Source organism: Salmo trutta, chromosome 18, assembly GCF_901001165.1.
Source record: "Salmo trutta chromosome 18, fSalTru1.1, whole genome shotgun sequence".
Classification (NCBI taxonomy): Eukaryota; Metazoa; Chordata; class Actinopteri; order Salmoniformes; family Salmonidae; genus Salmo; species Salmo trutta.
This window is the reverse complement of record NC_042974.1, coordinates 53,053,994-53,070,932: the sequence shown is the minus strand read 5'-3', so window position 1 is coordinate 53,070,932 and position 16,939 is coordinate 53,053,994. Positions and strand designations below refer to the sequence as shown.

The following is a 16,939-nucleotide window of genomic DNA, read 5'->3' as shown; positions in this document are numbered from 1 at the left end:
GGAGGGAGGAATAATTGGGTGACCAGAAAAAAGAGAGAAGGAGGAGGAGAGTACAGGAGAGAGAGTGAGCGAGAGAGAACTTGAGCATGGTGCTGCTGGCCACAGCAGGGGTTTGGAACACTGTATGATGAATATGTGAAACACAGATCGATGTGGGTAAAAAGTAGTCTGGGTACCAGTCTGTTTAGCTACTATTCCACTCCTTGCCACTCCTGTCATGTTAAACATCTTTGGCATATGACACAAAGTACAAAGAGTGGAATGTTGGCAAAACAGACTCGTACCCAGGCTAGGTATAGTATATATCTTGTTTGTTCAAGGAGATCCCCACATGAAAATACTATAAATATACAATGGTCTAAGTACTATAGTATTCACTGCAGTGTTTACTATAGTATTTACAGTGAACTATAGAATAAATAATGTACTAAAATAAACTGTAGTATATAAACTATTTTTTTTTATTTCACCTTTATTTAACCAGGTAGGCTAGTTGAGAATAAGTTCTCATTTACATCTGCCACCTGGCCAAGATAAAACAAAGCAGTGTGACAAAAACAACAACACAGAGTTGTACAGTGTGTGCAAATCTAGAAGAGTAGGGAGGTAGGCAATAAATAGGCCATAGAGGTGAAAATAATTACAATATAGCATTAACACTGGAGTGATAGATGTGCAGATGATGATGTGCAAGTAGAGATACTGGGGGGCAAAAGAGCAAGAGAGTAAGTAATAATATGGGGATGAGGTAGTTGGGTGTAAAATTTACAGATTGGCTGTGTACAGGTACAGTGATCGGTCAGCTGCTCTGACAGCTGATGCTTAAAGTTAGAGACGGAGATATAAGACTCCAGCATCGTTCCAGTCATTGGCAGCAGAGAACTGTAAGGAAAGGCGGCCAAAGGAAGTGTTGGCTTTGGGGCTGACCAGTGAAGTATACCTGCTGGAGCGCGTGCTACAGTTGGGTGTTGCTGTTGCTATGGTGACGAGTGAGCTGAGATAAGGTGGGGCTTTACCTAGCAAAGACTTATAGATGACCTTGAGCCAGTGGGTTTGGCGACGGATATGTAGTGAGGGCCAGCCAATGAGATTATACAGGTAGCAGTGGTGGGTAGTATATGGGGCTTTGGTGATAAAACGAACGGCACTGTGATAGACTACATCCAGTTTGCTGAGTAGAGTGTTGGGGCTATTTTGTAAATGGCATCGCCGAAGTCAAGGATGGGTAGGATAGTCAGTTTTACGAGGGTATGTTTGGCGGCATGAGCAAAGGAAGCTTTGTTGCGAAATAGGAAGCCGATCCTAGATTTCATTTTGGACTGGAGATGCTTAATGTGCGTCTGGAAGGAGAGTTTACTAAGCAGACACCTAGGTATTTTTAGTTGTCCACATATTCTAGGTCAGAACCGTCCAGAGTAGTAATGCTAGTCGGGCGGGAGGGTGCGGGCAGCAATCGGTTGAAGAGCATGTACTTAATTTTACTAGCATTTAAAAGCAGTTGGAGGCCACGGAAAGAGTGTTGTATGGCGTTGAAGCTCGTTTGGAGGATTGTTAGCACAGTGTCCAAAGAAGGGCCAGATGTATACAGAATGGTGTTGTCTGCGTAGAGGTGGATCAGAGAATCACCAGCAGCAGGAGTGCCATCATTGATGTATACAGAGAAAAGAGTTGGCCCGAGAATTGAACCCTGTGGCACCCCCATAGAGACTGCCAGAAGTCTGGACAACAGGCCCTTCGATTTGACACACTGAACTCTATCTGAGAAGTAGTTGGTGAACCAGGCGAGGCAGTCATTTGAGAAGCCAAGGCTATTGAGTCTGCCGATAAGAATGCGGTGATTGACAGAGTCGAAAGCCTTGGCCAGGTCGATGAAGACGGCTGCACAGTACTGTCTTTTATTGATGGCGGTTATGATATCGTTTAGGACCTTGAGCGTGACTGAGGTGCACCAATGACCAGCTTCTCCATAGTGGAGAAGGTACGGTGGGATTCAAAATGGTCAGGGATCTGTTTATTAACTTGGCTTTCAAAGATTTTAGAAAGGCAGGGCAGGATGGATATAGGTCTATAACAGTGGGTTTAGACTGTCTCCCCCTTTGAAGAGGGGGATGACCGCGGCAGCTTTCCAATCTTTGGGGATCTCAGATGTTACGAATGAGAGGTTGAATAGGCTAGTAATAGGGGTTGCAATATTTTCGGCTGATCATTTTAGAAAGAGAGGGTCCAGATTGTCTAGCCAGCTGATTTATTGGGATACAGATTTTGCAGCTCTTTCAGAACATCAGCTATCTGAATTTGGGTGAAGGAGAAAGTGTTTTAGGGAGCATTTGACAGTGATGAGGGGTGGTCGTATGACCGCGGACCCATTACGCACGCAGGCAATGAGGCAGTGATCGCTGAGATCCTGGTTGAAGACAGCAGAGGTGTATTTAGAGAGCAAGTTGGTCATGATGATATCTAAGAGGGTGTTCATGGTTACGGATTTAGGGTTGTACCTGGTAGGTTCCTTGATAATTTGTGTGAAATTGAGGGCATCTAGCTTAGATTAAAATAGTAATTACTATAGTGTTTTTGCAGACTTTACTATACTATAGTATTTACTGTAGTATTGTTGCAGACTGTACTTCACTGTAGTATTTACCGTAGTGTTTTTTTTCCGGACTGTAGTATTTACTGTAGAGTGTTTTTTCCAGACTGTAGTACAATGTAGTGTTTACTGTAGTACTTACAGTGGTGTAAAGTACTTAAGTAAAAATTAAGTAAAAACAATTGTTTACAGACAGATTATTTCACTTATAATTCACTGTATCACAAATCCAGTGGGTCAGAAGTTAATATACACTAAGTTGACTGTGCCTTTAAACAGCTTGGAAAATTCCAGAAAATTATGTCATGGCTTTAGAATCTTCTGATAGGCTAATTGACATCATTTGAGTCAGTTGGAGGTGTACCTGTGGATGTATTTCAAGGCCTACCTTCAAACTCAGTGCCTCTTTGCTTGACATCATGGGAAAATCAAAAGAAATCAGCCAAGACCTCAGAAAAATAATGTAGACCTCCACAAGCCTGGTTTGTCCTTGGGAGCAATTTCCAAACGCCTGAAGGTACCACATTCATCTGTACAAGCAATAGTACGCAAGTATAAACACCATGGGATCACACAGCCATCATACCGTCTCCTAGAGATAAATGTACTTTGGTGAGAAAAGAGAAAATCAATCCCAGAACAACAGCAAAGGACCTTGTGAAGATGCTGGAGGAAACAGATACAAACGTATCTATATCCACAGTAAAACGAGTCCTAAATCGACATAACCTGAAAGGCCACTCAGCAAGGAAGAAGCCACTGCTCCAACACCGCCATAAAACAGCCAGACTACGGTATGCAACTGCACATGGGGACAAAGATCATACTTTTTGGAGAAATGTCCTCTGGTCTGATGAAACAAAAATAGAATTGCTTGGCCATAATGACCATCGTTATGTTTGGAGGAAAAAGGGGAGGCTTGCAAGCCGAAGAACACCATCCCAACCATGAAGCACAGGGGTGGCAGCATCATGTTGTGGGGGTGTTTTGCTGCAGGAGGGACTGGTGCACTTCACAAAATAGATAGCATCATGAGGGAGGAAATTATGTGGATATATTGAAGCATCACCTCAAAACATCAGTCAGGAAGTTAAAGCTTGGTCGCAAATGCATCTTCCAAATGTACAATGACCCCAAGCATACTTCCAAAGTTGTCGCAAAATGGCTTAAGGACAACAAAGTCAAGGTATTGGAGTGGCTATCACAAATCCCTGACCTCAATCCTATAGAAAATTTGTGGGCAGAACTGAAAAAGTGTGTGCGAGCAAGGAGGCCTGCAAACCTGACTCAGTTACACCAGCTCTGTCAGGAGGAATGGGCCAAAATTCACCCAATTTATTGTGGGAAGCTTGATGAAGGCTACCCGAAACATTCGACCCAAGTTAAACAACCTAAAGGCAATGCTACTAAATACTAATTGAATGTATGTAAACTTCTGACCCAATGGGAATGTGATGAAGAAATAAAAGCTGAAATAAATCATTCTCTCAACTATTATTCTGACATTTCACATTCCTAAAATAAAGTGGTGATCCTAACTGACCTAAGACAGGGCATTTTACTAGGATTAAATCTCAGGAATTGTGAAAAACTGAGTTTAAATGTATTTGGCTGAGGTGCATGTAAACTTCCGACTTCAACTGTAGGTAGGTAGGTAGGTAGGTAGGTAGGTAGGACAGGGGTGTGCTCTTTCCTATAACCTGTAGGGATCACAATATGGTCTACACTTGCCATGTAGGTTTCTCACGAATGGGTGGCTCAAATTGAGATATAGAGGAAGGGAATGGGCAGGGTATATGCAAATTAAACACTGTCGTATTTACTATAGTTAAAAAAGTGTCGCGTTTTTGCGGACATTACTGTAGTATTTACTACAGTGTTTTTTTCTACAGTATACTATAACATTCTATAGTAAGTACTACCCATGACAGACGGATACTAGTGTGCATTATATAATTCTATTGTAAGTACTGTAGTATTCTATAGTAAACTGTAGTATTTTTTCCAGTTGGGGATTTAGATGACTTGGTTGGGTTGTGTGGGTTCCAGCATGAGCTATAATTATATTTAAATGGCTCATTGAAATTGACCATATCATTATTATTAGGCCAGAGAGAATAAAATGATGGAATATGAAACAACGGAGAGAAAACTGAAATAGAAGGGTACAGCCAGGAAATGATTGTGCGTGTGTGATAATGTGTACTGCAGAGAGAGAGAGAGAGAGAGAGAGAAATACAGAGAGAGACACACGCAAGATCACAAGAACAGGAAATGTGGTCCATATGGTAACCAAATATGGTTTAGGTGGTAACCAAATGTGGTCTAGGTGGTAACCAAATGTGGTCTAAGTGGTAACCAAATGTGGTCTAGGTGGTAACCAAAGCAGGGTTCTCCAGGTGATAAAACAAATATCTAGCCAACATGTTCTCCAGACAACCTCCTAATCCTTGCCTGGATAAAACACACACACACACACACACGCCAGAGTATTGATCTCTTCAGTCAGAACACCATTCTGTGGTATACACCAATTACCTGCTTCTACCGAGGCCGGGGTGTTCTCAACCCAGGCCAAGGTCACCTACCTCTGCCTAGGAACACTCCCATCCCCCACCGACACCCTGGTTCTCCTCCTCCTCCACAACAACAACAACAAAAACAACAAAGTCCACAGACGTGTTGATGTATATGTATGCCCACACCATAGCCCACAAGTGGATGCCTCAGCACACAATAATCAGGTGGGGAATGGAACGAGCGGAGGCAGAGGAGTATAACCTCTCTCTCTGTCTCTGTCTCTTTTTCTCTCTCTCTCTGTCTCTCTCTCGTTGTGTGGAGGAGCAGTGAGTCACCCTCCTCCACAGTCCGAGGCGATCTGTCCTTTATTCTGTTCTTTATTATGTTACTTTCTCTTTCTCTCTCACAATACCCAGTTTGGTTCTGCAGCTTCTTCACTTTATCTATCACCCCCCACCACCACACACACACACACACACACACACACACACACACACACACACACACACACACACACACACACACACACACACACACACACACACACACACACACACACACACACACACACACACACACACACAGTTAAACCCAGCTATGCTTCCAATCACACACACACATCTTTTCTCCTCTCCACTTCATCCGTCAAACCTTTTCCTGACAGAGCTGTCAAACAGACACTAATGAAGGGGTCTCAACTTACTGTTGAGAGTTCCAATAGAAGAATACACAAGGTGCAAGCTCAACATTTGGTTATGCATCAGCAGTTTTTCACTGACACTCACTCAATTATCCATGTCAGCTAACACTTTTTAGATTGGTAAGTTAGTCTAGGATGTTATCTTAGCCGAATACCGACAGGGCACGCAGGGCACGTGCCCAAGGGCTCTGGCCTCCAGGAGGCCCCCATTGATTTTGTTAAGGGTCAGACACACCGATAAATCTGACTGCCGATAGGTACTTAGCACCTCAGCCCAGAGTGTCTGCAGTCAACTTATTGTTTTTCACACAGAACAGCTTTACCTTCCATTTGCTTCATTTAAATACTCCAGGCCACAAGGTGGCAGTAGCTTGTTTGGCTTGTGCCTGATGTAACTAATGTAAGCTAACTAGCAAGCTGCGCTAATGTTGTTGCTAGTTAGCTAGAATTTGTAGTAAGCCTTTGTTGATACTAACCAGATGGCCACAACTAAATAACTAGCGTAGCTAGCAATCACAATGCATGTTTTCACCATGGCCTGTAGGGTCCAGGTTGTGGGCCGACTGTTTTCTACACTGAGTATTTCCAACCCTGACAGTCTTTCCTGAGACAATTGCACTGCCATAATTTAATCTTAGTCTTGAATGGCATGCCAAGATAAGCCAGAGATAAGAAACTGTTGATATTGCAACCATACAACTCAAAACGCCGGTTCACCAGGATGAACAAAATCGCAAACCGCTTTTTTTGTTCAAGCCCCTAAGAACACACAAAAAAATTGGGTTCCTCAAGGGTTCTTTGGTAAAGAACCCTTTGAGCTCTTCAATGGTTCTTTGCTCTGTTGGTGATAATTAACAAAATAATATGGTTGACCAGAACAAAAAACCCTGTATGGTTCTTCAAAAGGATCTACAAATAACCTTTTTTTTTAGAACCATTCTCTATAAAGATTCTATAAAGAACCATAAAAAATGGTTCCATATAGCCCCAAAAAGGGTTGTAACCATAAGGGAACCCTTTTTTGGTACATTTTTTTATGATTCTTTATAGAACCTTAGGAAAGGGTTCTTTATAACACCATACAGGTTTCATTTAGAACCTTATGATCATGGTTCTTTATTGAACATTCAAAAAAGGGTTCTATATAGCACCAAAAAGGGTTCCACTTTGGTTACAAGCCAAATAACCCCATATCTGGTACGATTTAGAACAGGGATGGGCAACTTCGACCGGGTAGGGTCCACAAAAAACCTGAACTCATCATGACGGGCTGCAGTTTCTTATGGGTCTGCGTGGGTCTGTGCCACATTCCTCCACCGAGATGCTGCTGCTGCAGCTGCAACCATTCTCCATACCAAGATGGCGTAGCAGTCGGACGTGTGTTTTGTTTTGTCCCGTGTACATAGTCGTTTTTCTCGTATATATTTTAATCTCACTTTCCACCTACGAACTGAATATACTCTCCTGCAACCCGCCTCACCCAATGTGGTACGGATCTGCTATTTTTATACCTTAGAATCGGTACCCCAATCAGAAGCTAGCCAGCTAACTAGCTACTAGCTAGTTGTCAGTTGGCCACTGCTAGCGGTCTTCACCGTTAACTCGGACAACAGCCAGCTTCAGCTCGGTCAATACCTTGCAGTCTGCACAGCACGATATCAACCCAAAACATATCAGATTGCTTTTTCTCTACCTCATCACCGGATTCCTGCCGCAAGCCCTGGTCCATTACACTGGATCATCGCAGCTAGCTAGCTGCATTCGCGTGGCTACTGCTGGCTAATGCATATGGATATGACAGAGCAGGATCTGATGGATAGAACTGCCAAAGAGGGTGGAGTTGCAATCTACTGCAGAGATAGCCTGCAGAGGTCTGTCATGCTATCCAGGACTGTGCCCAAACAGTTTGAGCTTCTACTTTAAAAATCCACCTTTCCAAAAATAAGCCTCTCACTGTTGCCGCTTGTTTTAGATCCCCCTCAGCCCCCAGCTGTGCCCTGGACACCATATGTGAATTAATTTCCCCCCATTTAACTTCAGAGTTTGTACTGTTAGGTAACCTAAACTGGGATATGCTTAACACCCCGGCCATCCTACAATCTAAGCTAGATGCCCACAATCTCACACAAATGATCATGGAACCTACCAGGTACAACCCTAAATCTGTAAACACGGGCACCCTCATAGATATCATCCTGACCAATTCTGCCCTCTAAACACACCTCTGCTGTCTTCAGCCAGGTTCTCAGCGATTACTGCCTCATTGCCTGTGTCCGTAATAGGTCCGCGGTCAAACGACCACCACTCATCACAGTCAAATGCTCCATAAAAACACTTCAGCGAACAAACCTATCTAATCGACTTGGCCCAGGTATCCTGGAAGGATATTGACCTCATTCCATCAGTGGAATATGGCTGGTTATTCTTTAAAAGTGCTTTCCTCACCATCTTAAATAAGCATGCCCCATTAAAAAAATGTAGAACTAAGATAGATAACAGATATAGCCCTTGGTTCACTCCAGATTTGACTGCCCTCGACCAGCACAAAAACATCCTGTGGCATTCTGCATTAGCATCGAATAGCCCCCGCGATATGCAACTTTTCAGGGAAGTTAGGAACCAATATACACAGGCAGTTAGGAAAGCAAAGGCTAGCTTTTTCAAACAGAAATTTGCATCCTGTAGCACAAACTCCAAAAAGTTCTGGGACACTGTAAAGTCCATTGAGAATAAGAGCACCTCCTTCCAGCTGCCCACTGCACTGAGGCTAGGAAACACTGTCACCATCGATAAATCTATGATAATCGAGAATTTCAAGAAGCATTTTTCCACGGCTGGCCATGCTTTGCACCTGGCTACCCCTACCGTGGTCAACAGCTCTGTACCTCCCACAGCAACTTGCCCAAGCCTCCCCCATTTCTCCTTTACCCAAACCCAGATAGCTGATGTTCTGAAAGAGCTGCAAAATCTGGACCCCTACAAATCAGCTGGGATATACAATCTGGACCCTCTCTTTCTAAAATGATCCGCCGCAATTGTTGCAACCCCTATTACTAGCCTGTTCAACCTCTCATTCATATCATCTGAGATCCCTAACGAGTGGATGGCTGCCTCGGTCATCTCGCTCTTCAAAGGGGGAGACACTCTAGACCCAAACTGTTACAGACCTATATCTATCCTACCCTGCCTTTCTAAAAATCTTTGAAACCAAGTTAACAAACAGATTACCGACCATTTCGAATCCCACCGTACCTTCTCCACTATGCAATCTGATTTCCGAGCTGGTCATGGGTGCACCACAGCCACGCTCAAGGTCCTAAACGATATCATAAACTCCATCGATAAAAGACAGTACTGTGCAGCCGTCTTCATCAACCTGGACAAGGCTTTCAACTCTGTCAATCACCGCATTCTTATCGGCAGACTCAATAGCTTTGGTTTCTCAAATGACTGCCTCGCCTGGTTCACCAACTACTTCTCAGACAGAGTTCAGTGTGTCAAATCGGAGGGCCTGTTGCCCAAACTTCTGGCAGTCTCTATGGGGGTGCCACAGGGTTCAATTGTCGGGCCGACTCTTTTCTCTGTATATATCATTGATGTCGCTCTTGCTGTTGGTGATTCTCTGATCCACCTCTACGCAGACGACACCATTCTATATACATCTGGCACTTCTTTGGACACTGTGTTAACAAACCTCCAAACGAGATTTAATGCCATACAACACTCCTTCCATGGCCTCCAACTACTCTTAAATGCTAGTAAAACTAAATGCATGCTCTTCAACCGATTGCTGCCCTCACCCGCCCGCCAGGCTAGCATCACTATTCTGGACGGTTGGGACTGAATATGTGGACAACTACAAATACCCAGGTCTGGTTAGACTGTAAACTCTCCTTCCAGACTCACATTAAGCATCTCCAATCCAAAATTAAATCTAGAATCGGCTTCTTATTTCGCATCTCATGCTGCCAAATATACCCAATAAAACTGACTATCCTACCCATCCTTGACTTCGGCGATGTCATTTACAAAATAGTCTCCAACTCTCTACTCAGCAAACTGGATGTAGTCTATCACAGTGCCATACGTTTTGTCACCAAAGCCCCAAATACTACCCACCACTGTGACCTGTATGCTCTCGTTGGCTGGCCCTCGCTACATATTCATCGCCAAACCCACTGGCTCCAGGTCATCTATAAGTCTTTGCTAGGTAAAGCCCCACCTTATTTCAGCTCACTCGTCACCATAGCAACACCCACCCGTAGCACGTGCTCCAGCAGGTATATTTCACTGGTCATCCCCAAAGCCAACACTTCCTTTGGCCGCCATTCCTTCCAGTTCTCTGCTGCCAATGACTGGAACGAATTGCAAAAATCACTGAAGCTGGAGACTTATATCTCCGTCTCTAACTTTAAGCATCAGCTGTCAGAGCAGCTGACCTATCACTGAACCTGTACACAGCCAATCTGTAAATAGCACACCCAACTACCTCATTCCCATATTGTTATTTATCTTTTTGCTCTTTTGCACCCCAATATCTCTACTTGCACATCATCATCTGCACATTTATCACTCCAGTGTTAATGCTAAGTTGTAATTATTTCGGCTCTATGGCCTATTTATTGCCTTACCTACCTAATCTTCTACATTTGCACCCACTGTTAATATATTTTTCTGTTGTGTTATTGACTGTACGCTTATTTATGTGTAATTCTGTGTTGTTGTTTTTGTCGCACTGCTTCGCTTTATCTTGGCCAGGTCGCAGTTGTAAATGAGAACTTGTTCTCAACTGGCCTACCTGGTTAAATAAAGATGAAATTAAAAAAAGAAATTTAAAAAACACATTGCACACACACAGTGACACCACACACCAGTGACACACACCAGTGACAAACACACATCCCCTGCATATAGTATGCACACAAACTGACTAACATATTCCCTCAGGTGGATGGACACGCAAACATGGACAAACTCTCCGTACACATGCACACATACACCCACACCACAATCAACCGTCACCAACGTTTGCCTAGTTAAATGGTTTGTTAATTAATTGATGTAATCAAGGCTTCTGTACACCCACTGAAGCAGAACAGGAACTAGACTTTCATTAACTGCTCTCTACCCTCCTCTCTACTGTATGCCCTAGAGTCTTAACACACACACATACACACACACACAGCATTAAAAGCCACAACACTCACACTCACATTCTTAATAAATATAACCACTGACAAATTCATAGACTGGCAATTGGCCAGTAAGTTACTGTCATTTATTTTTCAGTACAGCTACTCTAATCTATTTTATTGTAAGAAAAATGTTACTTTAATCTAATTTCCCCAGTCAGTTACTGTAATCACATGTACAGTACCAATTACAACATATTACTGTAACTACCCAATGACATATTACCCAGTGTCTTTGCAAGTTTTCATTTACATTTAGATCACTTAGTGAGTGTTCTTGCTCTTGTCCAGTCGGTGCATTCAACCAATGTGGATATAAAAAAAAAAATACATCAAAGTCATAGCAAGTAAAACGTTTCTGTAACCGTTACTAAGAATGTTGTTATAGTTGATACACTGGTCTTCAAAATTATTGTAATTATAACAAGATATGTTATGATAAATCTCTTACCATCTCTGGATAGTGCCAATACAGTACCGAGATATTAATGGTAACTTGATGCCATTTTCATATAAATTACTATAATGTAAAAGAAATTAAACACAGCACAATACTGTACAAGTGACTAATAAACTATAAGAAAGTTATTTTGAACAGTATTTTACTTTTTAAAATAAGCAAGCATGTTGGCTGCTAGGCATTTGTATATTACAGCATATTAATGAATGCTTGTAAGGAGTGCTAACTTGCAGCAGAGAAGTCAGATGCAGGAGAACAAAAACTGTGTTTCCAAACGGCGCAGTTTAATAACAAAAATCCACCGGAAAACAGAACAATCAAATAATGGGTACATAACCCGCCGCAGACCAGGACAGCCGTGCACAAGCACTTAGAATAAACAATCACCGACAAGGACATGAGGGGGAACAGAGGGTTAAATACACAACATGTTATTGAATGGGATTGGAACCAGGTGTGATGGAAGACAAGGAAAATGAAAAGACGATCAACGATGGCTAGAAGGTCGATGACTTCGACCGCCGAACGAACAAGGAGAGGGACCAACTTCGGCGGAAGTCGTGACAATGCTAGGTGTTTTATATCACTTGACCTTCAAGGGGCCTAAACTAAGGCTTCCAAACGTGTTGTAATTACTGGGCAAAATAGATCAAATGGACATTGCTAAATATTCTACCATTAAAGGTTTACGACCTGCCACTCTGATCTGTCCCCTTTATACATTTAATTGTTAGAAAACTACTACCACAGATCACGTAAAGGTCCTGGTAGCCTTTTGAGTGACTAAGATATTAGCCATAATATTTTATGGGTATAGAAATGCAACAAAAAAAATGTTACGTAATTTTTATCTCATGGCTAACTACCAAAAAGTTGGAAAGGTTAGGCTGAATGTTAACACATTTCAAGGTGTGCCTTGTAATTGGCTCTATTTGAGTCCTGTACCAATTTAAATGTCATCAACAGTCAAAGTCATGTTCTTCATTTAATGTAATGCTCTTTGGATGACCAAAGTATGAAAAATGACTGTTGCTTCTACATTGATAAAGTTTCAATAGAAAGTTACCTTCCCTGTAGCTCAGTTGGTAGAGCATGGTGTTTGCAACACCAGGGTTGTGGGTTCGATTCCCACGGGGGGCCAGCACAGAAAAAAATGTATGATATGTATGAAATTGTATGAAAGGTATGCATTCACTACTCTAAGTCGCTCTGGATAAGAGCGTCTGCTAAAATGTAAAAATGTAATGTGAAACACTTAAATTCAGGATGTTGGATTATTAATTTGAAAAGGTGACATCACCTTAACTCTCATTTTAATACACCAATGGTAACATGATTTTATCTTAGCTAATTCAAATAAGTACCACCTTGTAACCAACATCAGAGAAGGCGTGTTTTCGGAGGGGCGTGGTTTAAACAGCTCGATAGTGTCACGACTTCGGCCGAAGTTGATGCCTCTCCTTGTTCGGGTGGTGTTCGGCGGTCGACGTCACCGGTCTTCTAGCCATCGCCGATCCATTTGTCATTTTCCATTTGTTTTGTCTCGTCATCCCACACACCTGGTTTTCATTTCCCAATTACTGGTCATGTATTTAAACATCTGTTTCCCCCATGTCTTTGTGTGTGATTGATATTTGTTCAGGTCGGTATGTTCCGGCTGGTTTGTACCGGGTGCTGTTTATCACCCATGCTTTGTGGCAACTGTTCTTTTTACACTTTGTAAATTGTTTACTTTGTGCTGTCGAGTAAAGTGCGTTGTTTCACTCATCTCTGTTCTCCTGCGCCTGACTTTATACACCAGCTACACCCACCAGCCTGACAGAATCACACACCTAACCATATGGAGTCAGCAGGAGCAGACAACCCCCTATTAGGGGTCGAGGAGCGTGTCCAGCAGCATGCAGCCACGCACACTCGCACACACGGCACCGCCATGGATCGCGTCCTGCAAAATATGGATCGCTGGGAGAGAAGAGGAGTTCCTCCAGTGCCTCCACCATCACCACCAAGGGCACCACTACTCACCCCTCCTTCACCCGGTCCCAGTGGGATTCAGCTCGCTCTTCCGAGGGAGTATGATGGGACGGCTGCGGGATGTCAGGGGTTCCTACTCCAGCTGGAGCTCTACCTGGCAACCGTCCACCCGGCTCCTTCGGGCCGTGAGTACGTGTCTGCCCTTGTTTCCTGTCTCTCAGGGAAAGCCCTGGATTGGGCCAACGCCGTATGGGAGGAAGGAGACGCGGTGTTGGACCAATTCGAACATCTTGTCCACCTTAGGCAGGGGACGAGGAGCGCACAGGAGTTCGCCTTGGACTTTCAGACCCTGGCCGCCGGCGCGGGATGGAACGACAGGGCCCTGATCGATCACTACCGTTGTAGTTTACGCGAGGACGTCCATTGGGAGTTGGCCTGCAGGGACACCACTCTCACCTTTGACCAGCTGGTGGACCTGTCCATCCATGGAGCTGGGAGGTGCTGCTATTACGGCGACCGGAGGAGGGGCCGGTCCATGCACCTGTGGCCGCAGAGGGCACACTGCAGGTCGGTGCTGGGGAGGTTCCTCTGGGAGTCGAGGCAGCAGGCAGGGCACTCTCGTGTCACCCCAGGTGAGTCGGCACCAGGCTCTCCCAGAGCCCCCTGTTGCGCACATGTTTTTGTTTATTACTTTTCCTGGTTTTTCCCCGCATTCACAGCATAAGGCGCTCGTAGATTCAGGCGCAGCTGGGAATTTTATTGACAGATCATTTGCCCATAGTTTAGGGAACCCCATTGTTCCTGTGGATATGCCCTTCCCTGTGCACGCCCTAGATAGTCGACCTGAAGAGCTCTCGTCCTGAGTCACAAAACGCGTAGTGCCCTCTCCTTCTGGGAAGCAAACACACAAAGAAATCCACAAAAGTCCATTTCGGGATACTTTGACTGAATTGACAGAACCCAACTCCTTCTTCACGTAGTCTGAAACCACTGATGTTCACGTAGTCTGAAACCACAAACAGGTCGGCCAAAATGAATAGATCAATGTTCTCGATGAATCATACTCTCACTGGGCCAGAGTAATCCCGGGCATTTCCCTGATCATTGGGGTGAGGCTCAGAAGCCTTTACTTCACCTGTCTGCGCAGGTTTTTCCTCATTTTTCATTTTGTTCTGGTAAAATTTCAGAGAGTTCACCATCCACCAACTTCTCAGTGTTTTCAGGAAAGGAGCATGTAGTTATCTGTCCTGCACTTGACTCAAAGGTGAAAGTACGTGGCTTGTATTTCACAGACGTGGGTTTGTACCTCGCCCCCCCCCCCATCTATTAGATCAGAAGTATAGCTTAACCATGTTTAGAAGCTATACAGGTTTTGTTTATATTGACTTTGTTTACAAACATTGGAGTTTATATTTGGGGTCCTGAATTGATGTCCCTTTAAAGCCAGCTAATGATGGGCACAGAGAGCCAGCTCCGCTGGGAATATCTTGCTTAGTTCCAGTTTCACACAAATCAACTCAATGCGTCCGACACAGCAACCGCCAGTCATCATACTGGTGCTCTTGTATATGCTAATAAGGGACTTGGCTAATGCAGAAAGGAGTTTCCCTCACTAAGACACACGCACACACACACGTATGTTAATTAATGTTAACATGGCTGATTCCAGCTTAATCCATTCTCAATCAGCAACACAGCTCATTCATTTAGCAGGACTAAAACAGATTAAAGTATAAACACCTACACACAAACATTCTCTCGCTCGCTCCCTTTCAGAAAGCCAATATTTGAATGTGAATTTGAAAAAGGAAGAGATTTTTGTACAGAGTTACACAAAGGTTTTTAAGGAGAGGCTTAAGCGGCAGCGTAGCCTAGTGATTAGAGTGTTGGACTAGTAACCGAAAGGTTGCAAGATTGAATCTCCGAGCTGACAAGGTACAAAACTGTCGTTCTGCCCCTGAACAAGGCAGTTAACCCACTGTTCCTAGGCCGTCATTGAAAATAAGAATTTGTAACTGACTTGCCTAGAAAAATAAATACAAATTAAATATGTTTGCAGTTCTCATTTGGCTCATGAGCTTTAACCATGTATTTACATTTGGCCTTGTGTTGAACCATATCTCTTATTGGTCAAGCTAATTAAATATAGATCAAATATAGATCCATCTAGCCTAATGAAAAATGGAAATGGATTCTCAATGATACCAAATGCTCTGTAAAAAGTGGGATGGCATAATTGTTCGTCAGAAGTGCTTTTACTGATGGGAATGATCGAAAACTACACTTTGGTTCATTCAACCCTTTGTATTCAATTTGTCTGTAATCGTTAAATGAATTAGTCAGATCAATGTGATTTTAATATTGAATGAAAGCTTCAAAATTGCTTTCAACCCCACATGCATAATACACACATTGAATAGCGGTGGGGCAACATAGCGGCAGCAGCCTATCAAAGGAGTTGGCGGCGTGGCCTATTGGGAACGTGGCTTTCCGTTTGTTATTTTTGCCCACCCGTGAGAGTGAATGTCATTCTAGTTCATCTGGTCTATTGTATTTGCTGTTCAACTGTGATCTATGGTACTGATGTTGTGGTTACTAAATATAAAATATTGTGTAAAAAATAAGTTATTTCAAGTTGGTTTCACATGGAATTGATATAATTGCTTCTAACCCAATTGAAGAAATGTTGATAGGTAATTCCATAGTAAAAAACAAGAAGAAAAATGGGTTGTATTTACATTAAATATTAGTTTGCATTTGTTCTTATTTTAGGTTTAACCAAAGGGGAAAGGTAGGTTGGCATGGAATTATATACACTAAATATACAAAAGTATGTGGACACCCCTTCAAATTAGTGGATTCGGCTATTTCAGACACACCACTTGCTGACAGATGTATAAAATCGAGCACACAGCCATGCAATTTCCATAGACAAACATTGGCAGTAGAGTGGCCTTGCTCAGTGACTTTCAACGTCATAGGACGCCACCTTTTCAACAAGTCAGTTCGTCAAATTTCTGCCCTGCTTCCCGGGTCAACTGTAAGTGCTGTTATTGTGAAGTTGAAACATCTAGGAGAAACAATGGCTCAGCCAAGAAGTGGTAGGCCACACAAGCTCACAGAACGGGACAGCCAAGTGCTAAAGCGTGTAAGACTCATCTGTCCTCGGTTGCAACACTTACTACAGTGTTCCAAACTGCCTCTGGAAGCAACATCAGTACAATAACTGTACATGAAATGGGTTTCCTGGCCGTGCAGCCGCACACAAGCCAAAGATCACCATGCGCAATGCCAAGCGTCTGCTGGAGTGGTGTAAAGCTGGCCACCATTGGAGTCTGGAGCAGTGGAAATGCGTTCACTGCAGTAATGAATCACACTCACGAATCTGGGTTTGGCGGATGCCAGGAAAACAATTATCGATTATAATAATACGAATTATTATTATTAATAATTATAATTATTTTCCAATTTGTTCAAGAGATTGAGAGAGGGGTTAAGAGGTGAGG

General features: G+C 43.2%; 1 protein-coding gene across 6 annotated transcripts in view; it reads right to left on the bottom strand.

Annotated features, from left to right (window-relative positions):
* baiap2b (BAR/IMD domain containing adaptor protein 2b) overlaps positions 1-16,939 on the bottom strand; it is a 141,931-nt gene that overhangs the window by 98,522 nt on the left and 26,470 nt on the right. The window contains exon 1 of one of the 6 annotated variants that reach the window (XM_029699011.1): positions 5,176-5,257. The exons of the other annotated variants lie outside the window; for them this stretch is intronic. The gene's annotated coding sequence lies outside the window, so the exon portion shown is untranslated. Of the gene's footprint in view, positions 1-5,175; positions 5,258-16,939 lie in introns of those variants that run through there. 6 annotated transcript variants of the gene reach the window in all.